Raw genomic sequence first — 8,429 nt, forward strand, 5'->3', positions numbered from 1 at the left:
AAGAACGATGCCAACTAGTATTTCAACACAAGAATTCATGTATTTTCACTTATCCATTTATTTTTAAGTTCATGCAACGATCCATTTTAATCCGTTGCATTTCCATTTATTATTCCATGCATTATCGATATCATCTAGTACTAGAGGTGGGCGAACGGTTCGGTCCGGGTTATTCGGTCACGGTTAATTCGGGTTCGGTTAATTGGGGTTATGAAAATTCATAACCAAACGGTTATATAATTTTATTCGGTTCGGTTCGGTCGGATTTTACCTATTTAAAATAATAACCAAAATATACCCAAACAAAGGTTCAGTTCAGTTCGGTTATAATATTAAAAATATGTTTCAACTCATTCATAATAGAGAATAATCATATAATATAAAAAAATATATATCATAATCCTCTTAATATAAAAAACAACAAAATCTTCATTCATATCATCCTTTGATATAATAAAAATCCAAATAAAAAAACTCCATAGGTAAATCTTCTCACGATCAAATATTCATATCGTCAACCTTAAAAATAATAGAATATTGATTAAACACTTGAAATTTATTATAATAAATATAAAACTACTTTCAAGATAAAAAAAAATACCATAATCGACTTCATCTTCTTACCCAATACACAAATCACTGTGTCCCGATAATTTTCAAATTCTATAGAAATAAAGAACAATCATTAGGTTATAAAATCAGATATTAGTGACAAATATTTTTATGAAACAAATTAACAATATTAAACAAATACCTTCAGCCAATGCAAACATAAAGTCATCTTCACCGATCATATCATCGAAGTTACGCTTTTCATCAGAAACAAGTGGAAACATCAACCAATTTTGCCCAAGAATCAATGCCTCAACCATATCAGGAGTTAAACAACTGCGATATTGGTCTAGAATACGACAACCTGTACTAAACCGGACTCCGATGAAACAGTAGAGACCGGAAATGCTAATAAATCTCCCGCCATTTCCGCTAAGATTGGAAATTTACTATTAGCCATCTTCCACCATGACAAAACATCAAACTTCAAACCTAAATTATTAGGTTTCACCACTTCAACTTTTTCCATCAAATAAATATCCAACTCATTCGGTGAGTCCTCAACAACTCATTTATCCATCATCATTTGACTAAATGAAGCAAACGGATCATCATCTTGTCCAAAAACCATGTCGATATCAACGTCATGCTTGACAATTCTGATGACTCCTTATTACTTCCTCCTCCCCCTTCTCCATTTGGTGTTTTATAACTATACCACTCATAATAGGAGTCAAACAATCTATACAACACAACAAGAACATTATTCTTCATCTCAACACTTTTAACACTATCTTTCCCATATATCTTGTCAAAACAATGAGTTACAAAGCTCATCTTACTTCTCGGATCAAACACTGATGCAACAATCAACAACTTATTGATCTTTTCGGTTCCCTCCCAATACTTGTCAAACTTGAATTTCATGCTCTTTGCCATCTTGCTCATTTCGTGATCGAGAGTGTTCACCAACGATGATAGAACCGATTCAACCTTTATGATCTCATTTTAACAACTACTAGAAGTTGCTGGGTGACACGGGATCCTAGACCGCCAGTTCAAAACCGTGCTAGGATCTGGTCCGCAGGCTTACGCAGCGGAATTGGCGTTCAAAAACGTTTTGAACCGCCCACAGACCAATCTATTCCGATGAAGAACTTTCTTGGAGAAAAACTAACCTTTGATTCACAATCTTGATGCGGTTAGATGATCACAGACTAGGTGTTAAATGAGCCAACACCCTCTTGAGTAGTCCACACCCCTGGGATGGTTTCCAATGCTTGGAAACTAGCTTGTTAGAGCTTAAAGAGATCATATCTCTTGTTTTGGATCAAGAACACTCTCAAGAGCTTGAGAGAGTTTCTACAGATCGACTTTAGCTCTTCTGAAGGCCAAGGGACGAGATAAGGCGAGCCAAACTTTCCCCACCTGCTTCCCACTCGAGAAAAGGCGAGAAAAAATCAGTTTGGAGTTTCTGACGCTTGGTCCGCCGGACCAGGTGTGTAAAACTCGAAGAATTGACAAGTCAGAGGCTTGATCCGGAGCTGACCAACTCTTGTCTGATTTGACGGATAGCTTATCAGAAGCCTGACGTTTCACGTAAACGTCACATCCCCAAATCTTCAAGAAAGACAAACTGAGACGCTTCCCAGTCCATATCTCATATGGAGTCTTCTGAACCATTTTCGTTGGACTCCTATTCAGTTTGAAAGCAGCAGTCTCTAAGGCGTAGCCCCAGAAAGACTTTAGAAAATCAGCCTGACTCATCATAGACCGTACCATATCTAATAGGGTGCGGTTCCTCCGTTCAGACACGTCATTCCACTGTGGCGTTCCTGGAGGGGTCAACTGTGAAACAATTCCACAGTCTACCAGATAGCCAGTGAACTCTTGGCTCATATATTCGCCACCGCGATCCGATCGCAATGACTTAATAGTCTTGTCAAGCTGGTTTTGTACTTCATTTCTCAAAGCTGAAGACGACATCAGAAACGTTGAATTTCAACGTGTCGTACAATCCAAAACAACACTTCCTCTACTAAAATTGTTACTTCTAACTCGACTTTTGAATGTTTGCAGTCTTGAATCAGATGGTCTGACATACTTAACAACATTACGAATAACAACCACAAAATCACCCATATCCGACAAGCCCTCTTTAACAATCAATTAAGAATATGTGCTCCACACCGCATATGTATAAACTCACCATTCAATACAAGGGTATCGTGACTCCAAGTCTGCAATTTATTCTTTAAAAGCTTCAGAGCACTATTATTCGCACTAACACTATCAACGGTAATAGGAATACCTTCTCGATACCCCATTGCATCAAACATTTAACAAATTCTCTAGCAATTGTCTCTCCTTTATGATTCGAAATAGGGCTGAAAGAATCTTTCTATGCAAACGCCAATTCTTATCGATAAAGTGCCCGGTGATAACCATGTAACTCATGGTTGTGATGGAAGTCTAAATATCGGTAGTAAAGGAAACTCTTTGCTTGTTCTCATTCATCAAATTCTTCAAAGAAACTTTCTCGTTCAAGAAGAACTCGGTAGTAAAGGAAACTCTTTGCTTGTTCTCATTCATCAAATTCTTCAAAGAAACTTTCTCGTTCAAGAAGAACTCATAAACATCTCTTGTTACTGTTCTTCTTGAAGGAATCGCGAATGAAGGGCACATGGCATTGTAGAAACATCTAAATCCCAAAGACTTAACAACTGTAAAAGGATATTAATCCATTATAATCATCTGTACAAGTGCTCTTCTGCAACCCTCTTGACTAAAACCAACAACAACAAGTTTAGTTTCTCCTCCGCCAGACTCATCTTTCTGCAAAGTTTTCTGGAATCCGATTTCCTTACAATCCTTATACTTCTTGCAAGTATTCCAAATATGACTTCTTAAACTACTACTACCGACTGCTGAAGACCCATTCAATATAACACCACAATAATTGTAAGAACATTTCTGTGGGTTATCCGCAAGCTTAGTGAAATGATTCCATACCTCTGATCTCACAGGAACGATTCTCTTTGATTTCGGAGGTGCATCAGGATTTGAGGATGGTTCTTTCCTCTTATCTCCAACCGTTTCTACAACATTAGCCAATTCTGAGTTTGAACCATCCATCTGTCAAAACGAAGAATAATCAGAATTCAAAACATTCAGTAAACTTAAAATCAGACAACATTCAACCTAAAAAAGAAAACAGCCCACGACAATCACAGAAGATAAAAGGCAGAAGAACACAGAAGACAGAACACAATCGAAGAATTGATAGAAGACAAAAGAACCAAAGACAGAAGAGTGAAGAATCAACATAAGTATATAACATATATCCACTCAATGATCAGAAAGTTTCGTGACTTTATTTATATATAATATACATATATATACCACTCAACCTCATATGCATAGAAATTAGAAAGTTTCGTAACTTTACCAACATCAAGTGCAAGTTCGAAACAAAACCAAAAAAACATAATAAACAAAAAGAAATCAGAAAAGAACAAAAATTACTTAAAAAATCGAACAAATCCATGATGAATGAGAAGGAAACAGAAGATCCCACATAGATCTCTTATACAGAGGTAGAGAATAGAGAGAATAAAGTGAGGAGAGATACCTTAATCAACCACAAGCAGAGGAGTTGAAGAAAGGCAACGAAGGAGATGAAAGTTTCAGACTATGGCAACGAAGAAGAAAGTATCGGGAGGGGAGATATGAAAGAGGGCTCGGAAGAAAAAAATTAAAAGCATTTAGGAAACCCTAATACCTTATTATCTTTTATTTTTATTTCGGTTATTTCGGTTAACCGATCTTATTCGGTTATTTAACCGAACCGAACCGAACCATTCGGTTATACAACATTAGTAACCAATCGGTTATATCGGTTATAACCGAACCGAAACGAAATACACTTATTCGGTTCGGTTAATAACCGATATAACCGAAATGATTGCCCAGTCCTATCTAGTACTGACTCAAATCGTCTACCGCTATCATACTCAACCCTGCTTCTCGGTAATAGTACTGACTCTACTTCAACAATCGGTACTGTTACATAGACGACCACACAGATCCACCAATACTGACTCCACGTCGTCGATCGGTACTAGTTTTACTAAACATTCCTATAACAGTACCGACTCCACTTCCTCATCCGGTACTGTTCTAGGAGTGTTCACACAAAAACACCAGTACTGACTCAAATCATCAACCAGTACTGATTTCTACCACTCATTTCTATAGTAGTACTGACTCAATTCGTCCACCGGTACTACTAGAGAAATGTCCACAATTTCCATAATGTTCTAGTACTGACTCAATTCGTCAACCGGTGCTAGATACGCTTCCCTTTTTCCCCGTATTAGTATTGACTTCACGCCGTCAATCGGTACTAACTACGGGGTCCATCAACCATTCAATCACATGCATATCTACAGTCATTTATCTTTTATTCCCACATTACCATTTCCGAATTCTCACCTGAATTTATTCCTCACACTCACCTCGGCTTGCGATTCGTTTTTTCTATATGTACTTCCACATTTTTCACATTCGTTTAACAAACTTCTGTTGTCGTTTTATATTTAGTTATAACTTAGCGCCTTGTTCTAGTTTGATTCGTTAAGAGTGTTCTCGGTTGATTTTGGGTCAGACCGATCGATCCATTTATTGGACTGTCCGATCAACCAATATTTTCGGTTCCTTCGGTCTCATTCCAACCATTTTGGAGTTTCCCCCTTTTTTTCTCGCATCGAATGCAGTCTGTTTGGGTAAACTGACTGGTTTACACATTTTTCCGGTTAATTTCTTCTTGGCTCGCCCAGTTTGATCGTCGGTTAAATTTTTATCCTGAACTGATCGGTCTGTGTATTGGACCGGTCGGTCCAGACTATCTTTTCGAACCGTTCTTCATTTTATGTCCCATACCGTTCGGTCCAGTCCCAAACCGACCAGACCTGGACTTCGTCTTCTCCGCGAGTTCGTGCCCGATTTTCACCATTTTTTACCAAATTTTGATCCGATTTCAATCTCGATTGCTACCCACTCATTATTTAACATTTCTAGGCTTTTTCTTTGCGGAAACACTAATCTACACCACTAATCATGAGAATTGAATCTCACAAACTCAACTCAAAACAACTCACCTCGGATTTCTGCGAGATGTGTTTTTCTCCGAGCTCGTGCGAGCTTTCTGGGTTGTTTCACATCGTGAAACTTTTCAGAAATCTTCTATGTCTGTCCCTCTAAGCTTTCTCGAGCTTGTTTCGCCTTAAATCTTCCAGAATAACTCATTTTCCTCTCTTTTCGAAAAACCAGTTTATGGGTTGTAGAATGATCATCTTGCTCTGTTCGAGCTGGTTAAAATGATGTTTATCGCCGCCATAGAGGCTAGGGAGAGAGTAGGAGGACCATAGGATGTCGTCCACTTCGTCTAGTGGCGGTCGTTCGCGCGTAAGGTCAGTATGTTGCGAGAAAATCGCGGCCGACAGTGGAACAAAGTCAACATTTTCGGCATTTCTGGTTCAGACTTCAGACCGTCCGGTCCGGCATCAGACCGTTCGGTCTGGCTCCATGTATGGGCAGACTGATCGGTCTGCACTCTAGACCGACCGTTCTGGCCGGTTGTCCATGTTTTCTACCTTTTGACTCTGGACCGACCGGTCTGAACCCCTTTTTTCTTCGTTTTTCAATGTTTTCGACGTGATTTAGTCCCGTTTGTTCTTTGGTTCCATATTTATGCCAAATATCTTACTTTTTAAGCTAGATCTACCCTCCTTTATTTCCGAAAATAAATTAAATAATTCATTCGAGAATCGGGGTATTACATTTCCCTTATCCAAAATACCATCCTTTTTCTAAAACTACTTCTTGACATACCCTCTTCCAGATGTGACCATGTGACTGTATGGTCACATGGTGGTCACATTGGTCATTATGATAAATTTATGGTGATCACACCAAATCACCATGGTCACACCATACATATCACACTAATCATTTGGTGAAATCATAAAAAATTTAACGTTGTGACCAATGTGATCATCATGTGACTATACAGTTATTCTGATCATATGGTCACATCTGGAGGAGAGTACGTGTATAAGTAGTTTTAGCAAAAAAGAGGGTATTTTGGATATTTTTTCAAATAAAGACCGCCTAATAATTATCGAAAATCAGTTTAGGTATAATTTATAAAATAATGGCACCGTTAATTATACTTTATTAAAAATCAACCTCAACATTTTGTAAACATTCAGTATTCAATTTTATACAAGTTTCTCCAAAGGTCAATTGGGTAATACCACATGTTATTTATTTAGGTTAAAATAACTTACTATTTATAAAGTTTAAAAATCTCAGAACTCATTATCAGTAGAAAATTACCTTAATAATATATTGCAAAAAAATATTGCTATTCGTTTTTTAAAAGTTTCTAATTGAACAAAGAGAGACCACAATTATGTATAAAAAGGTACATATTTGTATCTGCTTATGGAGTTGAATTAAAACTTTGTTTTGTGTTTTTGTACAAAATATCAATTTATTTTTAATGACAGATAATCGGAGATATGGTTTCTCACATTTAATTTGAATTGTTGATAAATTCAAAAGAATAGAGATCCTACTATACCATGTACTTTGAATATTCACTTAGTTTCTTTCATCATGTTCGTTTTAAAAAAAGCAATTTAAACTTTAAATACAATTTCTTATATTTATCTTCATAAAAAAATATTATATATATATATATATATCGGTATTTTCTTCATTCAGTTTACGTGCCATAGAAATCCACGGCCCAGTTAACATTTCAGGCCAGTTCCAATTGAACTATAAATCTATTTGTACTATTTAATGTCTGGAAATTGGGCCAGACAATAGCAGGTACCTTCCTAAACACACAATGTGTTGTTTTTTAAGCGAAACAATTTATAATCACTAGGAGAGACCCGCGCCCGATGCGCGGGGTTATTTGTCTCTTTGTTTTAAAAAATTATAGATATAAATTTATATAAAATTATTATATATTTTGTAAATTTAAATTATAGTATTGCATAGTTATATATATAAGAAGTGAATAAATGAAAGAATATAAATATTATTACAGTGGAGATAAAGATTTTATTAGATATGTATGTTGTTATCTATTGTTAATTTCGTATTACATGTGTTGTTATTTTTAAGATTTATTTCACATTATAGTGTGTAATGGAGTGTTTTTTATATTCTTAAATTTTGTTTATAAAATAAGTTTAAAACATAAATATCACATTTTTATGTTGCAATTGTTTTGATAAAATTTATCATCTTAATATCTATTAAAATTGAATTATGTACTTGATACATGATGAAAATAATATAATTCAAAAGCACTATTGAAATTCTAATTTATACCAGTTTATTAAAAGGTGATTACATTTTGTATCTTTTTACTCAACAAAAATTTTAGTTTTGTTTTTGATTTTATCAAAAATAATAATTTTTACTCTACAGCTGAAGAAAGTTAACTAATACATATCGTAAGTCAAATATTTTATAAAATCGTATATTTATAAAGAATCAAAGAAGTAAAGAAATATCATGTATAAGGTCGATATCAATGATTTGTTCTGAGTATAATCAAATAAAAATTCTAATAACATATAAAAATGAGATCAAAATATATTTTTGTGATACAAGAAAGATGAGTTTATTTGATTTTTTCTAATTAAATAAAAAGATTGATTTTTAAAAAACTTTTAAAATTTCTTAAAAATACATGAGTTTTCTAATTTTTTTAATAAAACACTGTTATTTTCTAAAACTTTTGGTGACATATCATTGACATAGAGAAAAATATCAAATCATTATTGTCCTATAGA

This window comes from Tarenaya hassleriana, unplaced genomic scaffold, assembly GCF_000463585.1.
Source record: "Tarenaya hassleriana unplaced genomic scaffold, ASM46358v1 Cleome22, whole genome shotgun sequence".
Lineage (NCBI taxonomy): Eukaryota > Viridiplantae > Streptophyta > Magnoliopsida > Brassicales > Cleomaceae > Tarenaya > Tarenaya hassleriana.